The sequence below is a fragment of the Pelecanus crispus genome, chromosome 8, assembly GCF_030463565.1.
Source record: "Pelecanus crispus isolate bPelCri1 chromosome 8, bPelCri1.pri, whole genome shotgun sequence".
Classification (NCBI taxonomy): domain Eukaryota; kingdom Metazoa; phylum Chordata; class Aves; order Pelecaniformes; family Pelecanidae; genus Pelecanus; species Pelecanus crispus.
In genome coordinates, this window is record NC_134650.1 from 3427112 (window position 1) to 3443802 (window position 16691).

A 16691-nucleotide genomic window follows, 5' to 3' on the forward strand; every position below is an offset into this window, starting at 1 on the left:
GTCCACATCCCACCCATGCGCACTCTTATTTACTTTTTTTTTTTTTAAAAAACCGACGAATTCTTTCCCACTCTTTCTCCCTTGCACAGGGATGGCGAGAGGCAGTTTCCCTGCTCGCGCTCTCGCCCGGCTCGTGCCTTTGCTTTCCCAGCAGCACCCCTCCAGAAAGGCACCGCTCCCACGGCCGTCGCGGGGCTGTACCCGCAGCAGGCGACGGGTGCGTGCCCCAGCGCACCCCGGGAGCGGAGGTTGGCGTCATCCTCCTCAGAAACACGACTGGAGCGCACACACACGGCACTTGCGAGCTTTGACTCAGGCTTCAAGCTAAATAAACCTTGCAAAGGACTTTGTGCTGCACAGAAACACATAATTGAAACAAGAGGTCTCTGTTTCAGATTTGGCGAGTTACTTCTAACCACAGTCATTTTGTGGATCCAGCTTCCAAGGCAACCCTGCGAGCAGCGGTGTCGTAACCAGAGCACGGGGTTGAAATCAGGGCGCAGCGTCGGCGTTGGCCAGCCTCTCGGCCCTGCCGCTCGCAGCAGCCCGTCCCTTCCCTCTCCCCTGCGCTCTGCGGCTTGTCGGAGCCTGCCCTGGGCTGGCTTCACTCGCTGCCCCGTGAAAAAACCGAGCCCAGCAAAAACAGCTGGGCAGCTTTCTGCTGGGGTGCATTGAACCCCATCACCCAAGAGTCAGAGGAGCGAGGGAAGAGAGGGGGCTGCCGGCACAGAGGCAGGACCCCGGAGGGGAGCCGGGCCACGGGACATCCCCCGCCATCCCTTTGGCTCAGCCACAGGCTGCGCTTTCGTCCTGAGCAGCAGTTCTGCCAGGGGGCAACCCCGGCTCTTTGCCCTCTGCAAGGGTAAATCATAGAATCACGGAGTGTTTTGGGTGGGAAGGGCCCTTCAGAGCCCACCCAGCCCAGCCCTGCAGTGCCAGGGACAGCTTTAACCAGCCCAGGGTGCTCAGAGCCCCGTCCAGCCTGGCCTGGGATGGTTCTGGGGATGGGGCCTCCACCGCCTCTCTGGGCAACCTGTGCCAGTGCCTCACCACCCTCGCTGTAAAACATTTCTTCCTTATATCCAGTCTAAATCTATTCTTCTTTAGTTTAAATCCATTACTCCTTGTCCTGTCCCAACAGGCCTTTCTAAAGCTTGCCCCCCCCTTCCTGCAGCCCCTCTCAGCACTGCCAGGCCGCACTCAGGCCTCCCCGCAGCCCCCTCCTCTCCAGGCTGAGCACCCCCAGCCCCCCAGCCCGGCCCCGCAGCAGAGGGGCTCCGGCCCTCGGGGCATTTCTGTGGCCTCCTCCGGCCCCGCTCCAGCAGCTCCATGTCCTTCTTGTGCCGAGGAAGAAACCGCACAACAACGAGCATGGTTTACAGAGCGCGGCCTCCCTGCCTTGCTCCCTCCCCTAGCATCGTCCCCGCTGCCGCCCCATCTTCTCAAATATCTTCTTTTCCCACCTCCAGGCATAAAAAACTCGCGACTCTGCGTGCAGAAGTCGCAGCCTGTTCCCTACAGCCTTTCTCTAGCTCAGGCGATTTTTACACCACGACGGACTTGCGGCGTGGGCCGGGGCAGGAGGCAGGCAGAGGTCCATCGCGGCCGGCATGTGACGTGCCCGCAGCCGCAGGGCCAGCCTGCTGCCGGCCGGATCCTGGCGCAGGTGCTGGTGGAGGTGGGGGACCAGGCGGTTCACGGGACGTCCCCTCTGCTGTGGGCACAGGGAGACGTTCAGCTGGCACCTGCAGCAGCGGTAGCAAGGCAGCAGTCAAGCCCTCACCACGTTCTTTTGGAAATGCATCTTGCACACATGCTATTTACCCTGCTTTCGACTTTTCTAGTTTTCCCCAGTGTTCAGATTCCTCCTTCGGGGCTTTCACGTCTCTGCCTGAGCCTCTCCACCATCAAGACTAAGAAGAAACCACCCAGGCCCCCTGCCCCACAAGCAGGCTGGGGGTGCTCAGGGTCTCCTCGGGGACATCAGTGGTTGAGATTAATTTTCGCGGGCTGCCTCCACCGCGAGGGGATGCCACAGCTGGGCTGAGATCGAGCAGAGGGAGAAGATGTTCCGTATCTGCGCAGAGATCATTTTTCATTACTTTCTGGAACATGCATCTACCAAAAGATGGCAGCAAATCTCCTCCTATGGAGGTGGGCAGCGGTGTCATCTGCCCTGTTGGGCTCTATTTTTCATACAGGCTACGAGCTATAGGTTATCCTGGCAAGTGCCAGATGAACTGAAGGATTGCACCAGATGTCCTCAAGGGAGAAAGTCTGTGCTTGTGACCGTGGTTTAAATTTTGGAGACTCCTTCATCAGTGTAAGAAATCACCAAAATGCTCTAAATGTCAGTTCCCCTATTTTATTTTGGCAGCCCATAGTTTTTGGTAATGCTACGTCTTAATTTTTTTTTACCAGGTGAAAACAGAATAAAAGGGAATCCATAACAATGGATTTGACAAATAGCAATGCCACCAAAAGTTCAGATACAAGGTCTATCTAAATGTTTCTTGCCATCGCAAGCTTTAGGTCTCCAGCACTCAGAGGCTTATTTAGCACCAGTTTGCTGGAAAACCTGGAACTGACCCACCCTTTGTTACATAAAGCTGCGTGTCAGCCAAAGGATTATTTTTAAGCTCTGTCCTGTATCACTAAGGGATATAGCCGCGACCCTGGGCTCAAGCTGCGCCAGGGAAGGTTTATATTGGATATTAGGAAGAATTTCTTCACAGAAAGGGCAGTCAAGCATTGGAACAGGCTGCCCAGAGAGGTGGTGGAGTCACCATCCCTGGAGGTGTTCAAAAAACGGGCAGAGGTGGGGCTTGGGGACATGGTTTAGTCTGGTCTACCCTTGATTGGTTTAGTGTGGACTTGGTAGTGTAGGTTAATGGTTGGACTGGATGATCTTAAAGGTCTTTTCCAACCTAAACTATTCTATGATTCTATGAATCTATGACCCGGGTTCTGATACTATTTCATACCGAATGAACTGGGAATAAACCAAAGGCAGTAGAGTTTCGCTGCAGGTACCAACACCATGGGGTTACAGTGACGGGGCTGGGCTCCCCACCGCGCTCTGCCCTCTGCTCCTTCTGACGGGTGCACCTTGACACTTGTTTTGTACAGCAGTGAGCAGTGAGAAGGTGGGAGGCACGGGAGGATCGGCCCTTCCACATTTCAAAGTATGCTTCTGATTCGATTCCTTCATCAAATGGGATCAGTAAATACTATTTTCATTAAGCACATTTATATAGCTAAACTGTGCAAAACTGTCATTTTTCCCTCTGCCTCCCCAAAAGAATTTAGCTGCCTGAAATGAAGCTGTGAGAAAAAATTGCCCTGCTGCTCATTTGCAGCTTGTGAATTTTACATGAGCAGCGAGGTCTAATTCAACTCCAGCTTCATTCATATCACATATCATGTTTGAATAGCTGAAAAACTCATTAGCCATAGATCCAAGATGTATTTGTTCGGTAGAGTTTGATTTGGCCCTCTTTAATAACAAAAATGTTTTCAGCTTGTTAACTTGCAAGGAATTTATCATCAGTCAAGAACACGCTGATGGAATGATAAAATAAGCAAGGACGCCTTGCTGTTCAGTATCACACTATCTAAACACATCTTTGTGCCTCTTACACTTGTAAACTCAAACAAAGTTTTGTTGCTCAGAGGCAAGCCCTTATTGCCTGCTGTTCCCATGTCAGGGGACAGGTTGCTTCCACCACAGAAAACACCGCATTGGGGATGCTTACGTAGCTCTGGTGCTCCACGGGGCAGCTGTATATCATAATAAACAATTTCTAGCTTGACCAGTGTAAATGGGTTGCTTCTGGTCTCTAAGAATGAGCATAAGCAGCTATTTGCCACCACCAGCCCAGCCACGTATCTGTGTGCATCAACAACCACCCCTGCTCCTCCCTGGGTGCTTAGCCCTTCCATACCCACGCATGTCACTGCTCCCTCCTTCCCCATTCTCTCAAGATCATAGAATCATCAAATCGTTCAGGTTGGAAAAGAGCTTTAAGATCATCCAGTCCAACCATTAACCTAACACTACCAAGGCCACCACTAAACCAATTAAGGGGAGAGTAATAATTAATTTTGTGTTTCCTGGCTTGCTGGCTGGATTATTTTTTAATGAAAGTAAAACTAGGAATCACTAAGGTTGGAAAAGACCTCTAAGGTCCAACCATCAACCCAACACCCCCATGCCCACTAAATCATGTCCCAAAGTGCCACATCTGCCTGGTTTTTGAACCCGTCCAGGGATGGGGACTCCCCCACCTCTCTGGGCAGCCTGTTCCAATGCTTGACCACTCTTTCCATGAAGAAATTTTTCCTAATATCCAATCTAGTATCCAACATCAACCTAATATCCAATCATTTTCAAGATGATCTGAATCTCTTTAAAACTCTTAAAAATAGTTGAGTGGTTTTAACCTGTTATTTTCCCAAAACAGAGTATGGAGCAACAGATCGTGTAAGTTAGCCTTGAGGATCCGTAACCTCTGGGACAAGCAGCCAGGACAGTGACCACGTAAACCAGGCTGGCTGCAGCCAGGACAGGCCGGCTGAAGGTACCCTGGGGTGAGCACAGGGAGAGGGACGAGCAGGTTCAAAATGTGGCTGCGCAGTGATATGGATTCTGGGTGACCAGCAGAGATGGCTCAGGTCAGAAAAGTCGCTAGTTGTTCCCATTCCCGCTTGTCCAGTCCATCACCCGCCTGGAGTTCCCAGGCTCTGCTCGGGCACTTAATCAAGATACAGACCCGCAGAAGTTCACGTTCTGCCCTAGCAAGATGAACCAGCCCAGAACCTGGTTTTCCCCAGGGCACCAAGCTCAATCCATTGTGATGCTGACAAAACCACCATAGCTAGTAATGAAGGAAAAAGATGTTATTAATTGAATTCTGCGGATGGATGCTGGGAGGATCAGTGCATCCCTGGCGCGAGGGAGCCCCGTCCAGGCCCTCTCCTCGCTGCACCCAAGTACCCTTCATCAACACGTCAGGGTGAGCTCCACTGAGAGAACAAATCCCAGTTCAAAGCAGGGAAAAAAGGCTTATTTTAGGATTTCTACTGAGTAGCACCCAGCAGGCTGACCAGCGATGGGCATGCCCGGTCGGTGTGCTACACCAGCGCCGTGCCACAGTCTGCGGTGGCTGGGGGTTAGCAGGGGTGGGGGCACGGGGGTGTTAGAGGCCTGTATCGATTTTTAAGGAAGAAAGCCAAAAAGCAGAAAACAAAAGGGAAAGCAATAAAAGCTAAACTCCCCCAGCTTCTTTTGATCTCGGAGAATAACAAAGAGATTGACCTGACATTATTACACCCCTCGCTCACTCCCTTTGGGTTATGTTTTTATTTCCCGTAACCAGCAATGATCAAAGCCGAGAGCCTCTCCGTCACTGTATATTTTCCTTTTCACTCCGAACAAAAGTTGCAGAGGCTGCAACACTTTCTCTCGTGCCTGTCCTGGACCAGTAGTCTGCTTCAAACAGAGCTGTTTGCAGGAGCACAAGCTCCCGTGGGCTCGGTAAAGTCATCTTCACGCTGTGAGGCAAACGTGCAGGGGAGAGAGGAAGGTGATACGCACCCTCCCCCTTGGGTGCGGGCTGTCAAAACAGATGTCATGGCTTTTACAACTTGCATTTTTTTGAGGAGAGTTGGAAATTTAATATGTCAGGCGAGGCTGGCTGGAGTAGTTGTTTCTTTGAGGACAGAGCATGGATGATATCAGTAACCACGGGGAAGTGGCGAGTGACACAGAGGCATCAAGCGCGGCATCATTGCAAGGAGCCGTGGCTGCAGGTACCAGAGAGATCTTCAGAGAAGAAAAGAGGAAAGAAGCTGAAGTCATGCCCTCCTGGCATACGTTTTTTCTGCAGATGTTGAAGGACACGACAGCCCTCTTTGCTTCTCAGGAAGAGGAAAAATTGAAACCAAAGTTTTCAGAAGCCACAGTATTTTCTAAATATACATGATTATCTTGTCTTGCAAGCAGCATTAGAGAAGCAGCAAAGATATGGTATGTAAGATAAAGAAGTGATAAATACATGCCAAGCAAAACATTATTTGTAGGCTATTTAAATTCAGGAAGCATTGGTATTAATTTGGCAGATAAGTCTTCCACACTGTGGTTACAGAGCTGCAAACATGATTATTAGCGATACAGTATAAACTTCTTTTACTTGTCCAGGACCAGACTGCTGAGTAGAATAGGAAAAAAACTATTCATCAAATAAGGTACAAGCAGCGGGGATGGCAGAAACTGGCCTCTAGATGAGAGATTTTTCTGCCCACTGGCGACTGAACCTATTTGCAAAGCAGAGCACAAAAAACCTTTCCAGCCTCGCCAGGAAATGTGTTTGCAACAAAGAGGGAGCACAGAGACACAAAGCACCTTGCAATGACGCCTGCCCGGCCCCGTGGGGCTGCACCACGGGAGGGGGGTCGGGTGTGCAGTGGGTCACTCTGCACACACCGTCCCGAAATGCAACCTCAAAGCCTGATGCTGATGGCCAGAGCCACCGAGCACAGCTTGAGCTTCGCTGCCTGGTGTTCCGGGGCGAGGACATGGTCAGAAAAGGAAGATATCCCGTATTTCACATTGAAAAGCAGTTTGAGAGAAACCAGCCCTCACACAACGGGTTAGCTAGTATCAAAAGTGCAATCGTGGCTCATCCTCGGCGCGTTTGCCAGGGAGCTGCAGTGACGGACGAGAGATTCAGGGAGGGAAGAAGCTGCCGGGGCTCACCGGTAACTGCCATCATTGGCACGGCAGCAGGTCTCATAGCCATGTAAAATGTTCAAGGAAAATTCACCTTGGCAAACAAGAACTGCTCGAGCTAAGAGGATGCTTGTTTTTGTCATCTTCACAAATGAAGTTTAAGCGCTAGAACACTGCTGGAAGCAAATGGGGGCTTGGCAGCAAAATACTCACACTGGATTGCTATTTGCCAAAAAGATGCGAGTGCTTCAGCTCTATTTAAGTGATTATTTAATAAAGTCATATTTGGGCTGCCTGACTGAATAATCCTGCAAATACAGAGAAAACGTAACACTTTTTTAAAAAAAAAAAAAACTTAACTAAAAACATCTGTTCATCAGCTGCAGCATTTATTCTGTGCAGTTAAACCGAAGGTGTGAGATCAAATCTAAATGTGGCTGGGTCACGTGTGCGCAGCCCCAACCTTAAATGCAGCTGCAGCTTCAGTACCCAATAAAATAGGACACGTAGGCTTAGACTACAGGTCTTTAAATCTCTTCAGGTAAAACTGGGTATATAAATGAGATTTTCTCTAAGCGTTGTGACAAATTGCTTCTGCCGTTGCTGAGTGGATGTGACTGTGGTTAGCACTGAAGGAGATGGGGGAAACTACCATCAGACTTGGATGGTAGAACAATTTTACCTATTTAGTGTAATAAATAGCATCCATTAAATTGTTGGATGTCCTAAACAAGATAGGTATGCACATAGAAGGGTGTACGCATTGGAGCGTATATTATCTTATATACAGCTTTTCCATTTGAGCTACTTCTTCCCGTGGCAGAAGGGGGCATCTCTGGTTCAGGGAAGAACAGCCCACGCCAACGAGCTGCATTTTTTAGTTTCCTTCCCACGCAGTACTGCAGAGAAGCAAAGCACCCACGGAGAGGACCAGAGGTGGCCAGCGGGTCCTTTGCACCTCGCTGTGGGTTTAGACCTGTCCTTGGCGTTATACAGGAATAGCCAGAGTTCTCGTTTCGATTCCACAACGCACGGGTTTTCCTCTTCAAAAAACTCAAAATATTAGGGCCGGCCAACAACTGACTGGCGAGAATAGTAGGGTTGTAATATCAGAAACTCGAGAGGAAGGATTACATGGTCAGGAGCCTGCAAGAGAAAAGACCTTTCACAGCCCTCTGAGCAAGTCCTGGCATCAGATTAAAGCCGGGTATCAAGTGCACTTGTAATCCCATCCCTTGGAGGAATGGGAGGACTGCATTAGCACAAGACAAATTGCTGTTTGCAATTGAATCTGGGGCCTGCTCTGGGAAAGAGGTGGGGTTTTTTTCTGAAGATAAAAGAAGATGTCTCAGCTGCAAAGGGATGTTCCCCAGAGGGCACAGATCCTACTGCCGGGGGAGCAGGCTGTGCCACGCCGCTGAGAAAGTCTGTCACCACATCTGCTCCAGGCTCCTCAGAAAGGGGCTCTTTACGGTCGCTACAATTCACACTTCCCAGCCAAGGATCTCATGCACAGTGCTGGCTGGGAGCTCTCCTTTCCAGCCTGCTTTACGTTTACAGAAACGCCTAAGAAAAGATTTATTCCTAAAGAAATATTTTCTAGAGCTGGTGATGAGCATTGCTGGTTGCCTTGGGGTCACCCCACTGAGCCTTGCAGGGAGGATCGGTGGGTGACTCGAGCCAAGAATCCTTAAAATTTCTGGTTTGGCGTTTATACAAAAATAAAGGCAGGTGCAGGGTGCAAATGCTGCAAAAGGATGGCGCGAAAGATGTTGCAAATTAAGTCCATGCGGGAGGGCTTCCCTTACCACATTGGAAGGAAGATCAGAACAAAACCTCCACCTACTTGCTCAGACACAGGTCAGAAAATAGTTCAGATGCTTCACTGCACAAAGCCGAGCTCGGGGCAGCCTTTTCGTGGATCCCAGCGGGGTTTGGAGCAGACATTATTTCCCGAGCACAAGCCAAAGCATTACCCGACACCTGGCACTTCTGCTGAGGCTGGGAGCAGCCCGTCTCCCGGGGATGCTGGCCTCGAGAGCTCCGCAGGGGTTTGTTTTCCTTGCTGCATCCAGCCTGGATTAAGTCCAACAAGCTGGACAGTAACAGCAGCTTGTAGAGCATCCTGTAAGAATGCGGGTTTCCTCTTTTGGAAGAAATTCTGCTCTTTGATCTACTCCACCTTAGAGAAGGAAAACGCAATTTTCCTCTCAGCTCTGAGAAACGTCAGTCACGGCGCAGAAATGCAGTTAAATTCTAAAGAAAGAATAAGGCAGAAGTCTAGAATAAACACTGCCCTCAGACTCCGTACACACACGTACACATACACATCAGCCTCTTCATTTCGTTGATTGTAATTAGTGCTACCAGTTTCTATTCTCTTTTGATCAAAGTGTTTTCCTTCTGTCTGTCCAAAAGCCTCTTTTTGATCTTTGGTCTTAAACTCTGATTGAAAGCTTTAGTGAAGGAAATTCCTCCACGAGTTCAACACTTGGCACACCGAGCCCTGAACAAGGCACCTAATAAACAGAATAATTCCTCTTAGTGGACGTGACAAAGGTCCCATTAAGCAGCAGATGTTAACGCCAGCCCGGGGGCGGTTTAGGAGCACGTTTGACACTTGGCTTCAGCCACTTCAGGCCGTAACTTCGATGCATGTCACCCCTGCAGCGAGAGCGGGGGGACAGACATCCCAGAGGAAGGGCACCGGCTGCTCAGGACCACGCACTGGGACAGCCAACACCCTGTCCCCTGCCAGCACAGACCACGAGACCGCTCTTACTCTGCATTTTTAGACTCCGATGGCCAATATTTGTGCAGGCAGTTATAATACAAAGACAGAATTTGTAAAATATGATAAAAAGCGATTATTTATACAAAGACAGAATTCATAAAATATGCTAAAAGACAGCTTTTATAAAGATAACGCATTTGTTTTCTTTATTATATGGTATCCCTTGGGCTTATATTTAGTGGCAGAGTAACAGCTCTCTCCTAGTCCGTCCCTGGGATGGAGAGCGGAGGAACAGGGAGGTGGCAGAGCCACGCTGGATAGCAGGACAGCATTTAATGGGGCTATAGGGCAGGTTTGGATGTGTTCTATGTATCCTGCTGGCAGAAGCAGCCGTAGAAGTATAAAAAATAACCTCGAGGGAAGAAACCTCACTGCCTGGCTTGTCCTGTGCTAGTCAGACAAGAACAGCTCACATGTGCCATCTAGTGATGCTGGTATTTCATATATCAGGAGTTCTCTGAGCACGACCAAAAATACTCAGGAAGGTTTGAGGGCCGGTAGCCACGAGGATGGCCACCGGCGAGGCTGGGCAGGCATGTGGCACCGCCGCAGCGCAGTCAGCCCCAGGCTGCTGCTGCAGCCCCCTCCGTGCACGGGCTTAGGAGTGATATGAACCCAGACCCCAGAAAAAACACCCTAAAACCAAATTTCCCAAATATAGTAGCAAGGCTTGCGTTCAAATCCATACACTCCTTCATGCAAGCGTACAAAAAATACACCTGGCGAAACTAGAATAACTAAAGGGCTAAGAACTAAATAATATACCTCTTCTGTAAATAGAAGAACTAAGAACTAAAGAGCACAGAAGGCACCGAAGTCTGAAGAAAAAACCAAGATTTTTAAAAATATGTTAATCGCAGATGTTCTGGGACCATTAACCAGGGGAAGAGCACACATGCAGATCAAAGCCTTGGGGTTGCGTAGGATTTATAAGGGCAAAGTAACAAAGGCGGCAAATGAACAGCAGACACTGGGATTACCATTTTAATTACTGGAAGTGGGTTTGAAGGGCACAAACTGAAGGAGGATGTGGGAATAACCATTAAAGAAAAAAATGGAAATGCCTTGTGCCAATACGCTTACTGCTGCATTTGTCACTGGGATGCAGAATGAGTTGTGCAGAGTTTCTCATCCAGGCTGGGGAGGAGACGGGCAGGGAGACGCTGTGGAGCCAACAGCCTCTCCTGTGCTGATGGGCTCGAGAGCATTTTATGCGGCGGCGGCAAGGGATGGAGAACCACGGCACTCGTTGCTAAGTGCTGGCAAAGCAGCGCTTCCTCAAAAGCTTATTAAAAATCAATGGGGCAAGCAGCATGCTCCAGAGCAGCTAACAGCAGAAAAAACAAGCCAAGAACGTCAGGGCAAAGAGCGACTGCCCAGGAGAGCGGGCTCCGATGCGTTTTGGGGTGGGTGTTAGAGGGGTGCGAATCCAGCTGCCACCTCGGGAGGTTGCTCAGACCCAAATCCACGGCTGGGCTGGGTTCTGTCACTCGGGGTGGTAAAGCTGTGCCGGCGGGGCAGGGTGCCAGCCATACCGCACCAAGGGCACAGGGACCGGGCTGCAGCCCAGGGCTTCTGTAACCCCAAAAACTCATTAAAGCTGTGACACCAGCGCTTCGTCTGTGTCCAATCTGTCCAAACAAGTTTCCATATTTACCCATAACTGCTCTGTCTTTCATGCCCCCATTTACCCTCCTTTATTGCAGTGTATTTTCATCCTTCGTGGAGGCAATTACAGCTCATGCAGGATTGTTGTAGCCCGCCTACTATTCCAAGAAATACCTTCTCAAAGCACAAGGCACAGGGGAAGAACGGATCAACATTTTCCTTCCCAAAGACTTGCACTGCAGGCAATGCTCGATTTTTGCCTCCTAAGGAGGAAAGCCGCTCTCTCACACGTACCTTCAGCCACCTCAAGGGGCTGGCTCTCGGGGATGTGACCCGACTTTTCCCTTGGCTGTTTCAAATCCTGCAGTTTGCTGAGACCTTCCATAGGGCCTGGAAGACACCCCCAGATTCTTCCTAAACCATTCAATCCCATGCTTTTTCAGTAATAAGATGAATAGTTTGACTCACTTTCAACCCCCAAATGATTGCCCTTTTCCCTGAAACAACTGAAGATTTTATCTCTCATTTCCCTATACACCTACTCTCATATTTCTTTAAGTTTATCCCTGAAAGCCCTGAATTCTTCTTGCTCACTTTTCATGGCCTGCAGCTTTTCTTTGAACATTAAGAGCATTGTTTCTGGCAAGACATTAAGGTGCTCATCACTTGCCAACCCGAAAGCCGTAAATACCCCATTTGCATTCATATTTTGATAGTTCCTCCATCTCTGCTGCGATGGTGTCTCTCCCCTCTCTGAAAAGCCTGGCTGTCTCCATCCTCTTGGCCCAGGCTGGGTTCCTTCACCCAGGCTGGGATCACACCTTTCATCTTTCCATCTGAGGTTGCTCCAGCTGTGACAGTCGCCCACTGGGTGCAGCAGCGGGGGACGTTGCTTGGCTTGGACTTCAGCAGCCTTGTTCTCTTCTGCCTCAGGTGTCTTGCAAAAATCTCATTTCCTGGTGGAGAGCTTGAAGTCCCCATCAAGCTGCAAGTTCGGGGAGGTTTTGGCAGGCTGCTCACAAACTCAGAGATAGTTTCTCTTTCATTGCGTGCGCTCCCATGAAATCGTGCTGCTCGTTTCCAGCGGTGGCTGGTGTTCCTCAAACAGCTGTACTGCAGGGTACCTTCGGCATCACTCTCCGAGTTAACTGCAAGGTTTTTCCATACACGGTTTTTACATGTTTTTACATACATACATGTTACGCCCTGGCATGGCCTGACTGGCTCCACATCCACAAACACCCACACCAATTGTAGAGTGAAGCATTGCTTGAATCTCTTCAACTACAGGCCACATTGCTATAGAGATTTAGCTCCAACTGTTGCTTGTTCCCTTTTTCCTCCACTGAGTTCAGAGCTGCCCTCTGCAGCTCCAGCAGCCCCCTCCCTGGTTTCCATCGCAGTAGAGACAGACTCTTAGTCTGCCTTAATTGCCGAGTTACAGAAAATGCTTCAAAGTGGACAAAACTAGACTTCCACTGGAGTGTGAAATGGGATGAAGCAAGAATGACTCCCAGAGCTTGTGATTACCAGCTGATATTTTTATGTCACCAGATTTTATTAGGTCTTGGCCCCGTTTAAATCAATTTCAGGACTTCAGCAACAAGATTTGAACTGTGAAGGGCAGGAATGGGGTTAAGAGCAGCTATAAAAAATGAGCAAAGCCCTCAAAAATTATGGCCAGCGCCATATATCCTGCCAATTAACAGCTTCTTATGCTCTGGAGAGAAAACATCACTCGGTTTTAGCTTTCCGGCATCCCTTGGGGAGATGGGTTGTCATAGCTCTCCTTCAATGAGTTCCTAGTAGATGGAGGCATGAGTTAAAAAAATTAATTCATTCCCATTTGAGGACAGGTAAGATTTGCACTGCCAGCTGCCCACATTTGATAGGTATCCCTGTAGCTGCTCTGAGTTTGACCTCATAATTCAGAGATGACAAGTTAGAAATTCCCCAAAGGGTAAAACTCACATTCATCACCTTCAAAGCCATGGGTGGCATTTCCCAGGTTGCAAGCTCTTCCTTATTTGAGTCTGCAGTGTACAGGTGAACCAGGGAGAAGGAAGATTAAATCACTTTTTTTCTTAATATTACTGTGCAAAAGGCACCTTCTGAGCCTGGCTTTGGACATGGGCACCGACACCAGCCTTCATGCCCTAGCCTTCCTGGAAGGTGCCCTGTTCACAGGCTCTCGCAGTTCGTCTGCAGCAGCGGCTCAGCTGTGAACATGGGCAGTGCACATATGTCACCGTTTGAACCCCAGAGTGCAAACGGGTTGTGAACTTTCCCAGCGCAGATCACACACAAGGCATTAACATTTGGTTCTTTGAAGCCAAGTTTGACCTAGTTTAGATCTTCCTTTCTCTTTCTTTTAGTTCGTTTGGCCTAAATGAGCTCTTGTGGAGCAGCTCAGGGATTTGGAGGTCACCCTGTTCCTCCCATCCCACTGTCCTTCATGTCCAGCTCAAAGCCTCAAGTCACGGGACTGGCTCTGCTACACCTCTGCCCACACTCAGCAGCCTCTAAACCAGAGACTGTGCCACGAGCACAGCCCAGGCTGAGCCCAAGCAGCTGAAGGGCTGGCAAGAACCACCCAAAACCACCCCAAAACCTCTACAAGCCGTACGACCAGCAGAGCATGAAAGCAAAGGTGCAGAGCACAGCTCTGCATGGAGCCTCTCAGACCCAAGTAGGTCACAAGAGAAATAACGCAAGGTTTTCCCCTTCTCAAAAGGAGAATCGCACATTCTTTACGTGGGCAAGGGACACACGGTGGAAGCAGCTATTGCAGCGTGCTGTGTCATACGACAGCCTTGTGCAAAAGGCACATTTGCAACTGTTTTCAGGAACAGTGTCACATTAAAACAAAGAGGCTAAAAGCTTTTAGCTTTATTGCACGGAGTTGGGGGTTTTGGGGTTTTTTTTTTGTTAGGTTTTTTTTGGGTTTGCTGGTTAGTTGGTTGGCTTTTTGGTTGGGTTTTTTTTTTTTAATTTGTTTTTGGTTTTTTAAGTCAGACGAAGCAAAAATAATTCATTAAAATGAATGATGACTGTTCAATGGGTTTCTTCATAAAAGGCAGCAGTGTCTGTGCAGAGTTCCTTTGGGAATACCAGGTCTCTCCAGCCCCCCAAATAAAATCGTTGCGTTGGTGAAGCTTTGCTTAGGCTAAGCCTGCCAGCCCAAACCACGCGAGCTGGGTGGGAGAGGCATGGCCCAAGCACGATTAAACTGGATCCAAACCCCTGTTCTGTGACAAAGCAAGCAGCTGGGGCCAGCGGGGCTGGAGGAGGTCGAACAGCAAGGCTCAAGCGCTGCTGGCCCATACCCTTGCCATTAGAGATTTTTTTCTGGGTCAGTCTGATGGTCCCACAAGATTTAAAGGCCCTTTTGTACAGCCTCTCAGAAAAAAGTGACTTAGTGGCAGATTTTGCCCAGCCTCCCAAATTCCCCCAGTCTCATACAGACTCACAAACATCCTCTAATACCTCCGAAATCAGGGAAATCAATCATAAAATCCTGCTCCTTCACCGTACTAAAAGGAACCAAAAGGAATTTCTCCCTCCAATTCCTTGCTGGCCTCAGCTATTTATGCTCTTCCGAGCCAGAACAGCAATCGGTTGAGCCGGGCTGTGACGGCGATGGTTCGGGAGGACGGTGCCGACGGCAGCGTGGCCGGGGTTACGAGCCTGACACCTTACGGTGGGGGGTTTCCAAACAGGGACACCAACGAGGTGTGGCAAGGTGCCCGCATAGGGCACAGCAGCACCGCCACGGAGTGTTACTTATTTGCCTTTTTTTGTTTTCGTCCCTCTAATGGGAGAAAAATGAATTCCATACCGACAGCTGAAGTGCACGCAGCTACTTCTGACACTGATAAAAACCAATCTTGCGGTTCTTTGAACATTCGCCTGGCATCTTCCTGAAGCACTTGACCTACATCTTCCTCCTACTCTTCCTTTTGCTTCTGTATATTCAAATTAACCACTTAAAGTCTGTTTTTCTGTGCTTAACAGTAATAAAATCTCTAATGATCTGGAGAAAAGCCTCACACATCAATGTTTTCAGTCCGTGGCATCTACCACATACCTTATTTATGTAGCAAATCCCCTTCTCCCTTTAAACTAGCTCATGAATTGCTGAGGCCCTTTTACACTACCTTAGCCAGAGTGGAGATTTTAACTGAAACTTAAATGCTTTTAGGAGCTAATGAGCAGTTCCCATTCGATTTGATCAAGAAATATGTCAGCAGAGCTGGACACAACCATGGTCTTTACAGAAGCGTGGTTGTGTATCAGGCTACAGCTGCTCCACCTGACTCAAGACACGTATCTAACAGGAAGACGACAAAAGCTCCTTTTTTACCATCTTTCATCCCCCTCATCTCTTGGAGCCTGCAAGAGATATATCTTTGCCTCAGTCAAATACCCACCCTGGCTGTGTGTATGTGGGCTTGAACTGAAACCAGACTTCCCAAATCCATCGCAAATAATTGCTGTTAGAGGAAAAGCTTCCACTAGGTTTTGTGCTGAGACCGTGGCAGTGCCAGGCTCTGCTTGCGGTCCTCAGCACCCTTTCACCAGCTAGGACATAGTCACTGCATCACCTGCTTTCTGCATCAAAAAGATGTAGGTCCCGTTGCCCTTTTCTGATGCGTCATGTGCTTCGTAATAAATGTCAAGAGCTACCAGCTCATAGTATGACTTCTGATAAGCCATTTGCCTTATTTCTACAGGCAGCACCTACCAGCGGGGCACTTACAAAGGCCGAGTGGTTCAGTTCCCCAGCATGTGTGACGGTCTCAGACAGGAAGAAGCACAGAGCAAAAGACCAGCCACCGCTACAGAGGGACTTGCTTCGTTTGCATCTTTGCAGCATTCATCAATGGGAGAACCACCCTGCTTCAGCAGGGCTCTGCCCTGGACAAAGCCAGGGCTCCATGGTTCATGTCCAAGGGCAGCACCAAGTACCACCCACACACGTGCACCCCTCCTGGGCTGCCCCTTCGCCCCTCGATCCCAGACACGCACACGACAGCCAGGGAGGAGCAAGGCTTTGCAGCTCCGAGTGCCGGACGTGGGGATCCGATGCCCCTCGGAGCAGCAGCAGCAGCGTGAGATGCTGTCTGTTGTGATCACCTACCGCTGCTGCTTTTGTCAGCCTCTGGACATCAGTAAAATATGCAGTTGCACCATTGCAAAACCTACTTCCCACACGCACTGGGCACAGTGAGCAGCCTTTTTTCAGTCTCCCAAGTCAGGAGTCTGCTGGTGTTAGCACTGTGGTCTATCCAATGCTGTTTACTCCGTTACAAGTAAGCAGTTTGCGTTAATGGTGTGCATGGCCTTAAATATCCATATGTGTTATAGAAGCACTTGGACTAATTAGTAAAATCCACATCAGAAAGTGCAAGTTCCTGCTACCCCTCCCATTTCATTATGAATACAAGATCAAGAGGTTAAAGACCAGCCTTTGAAAGGTGACCAACACTTAAACACCTTGGCAGTCTGGCCCTGAGCAGTTAGCGTGAGGCTGTGCCGTGCCCGTGTCAGAGCCAGGAT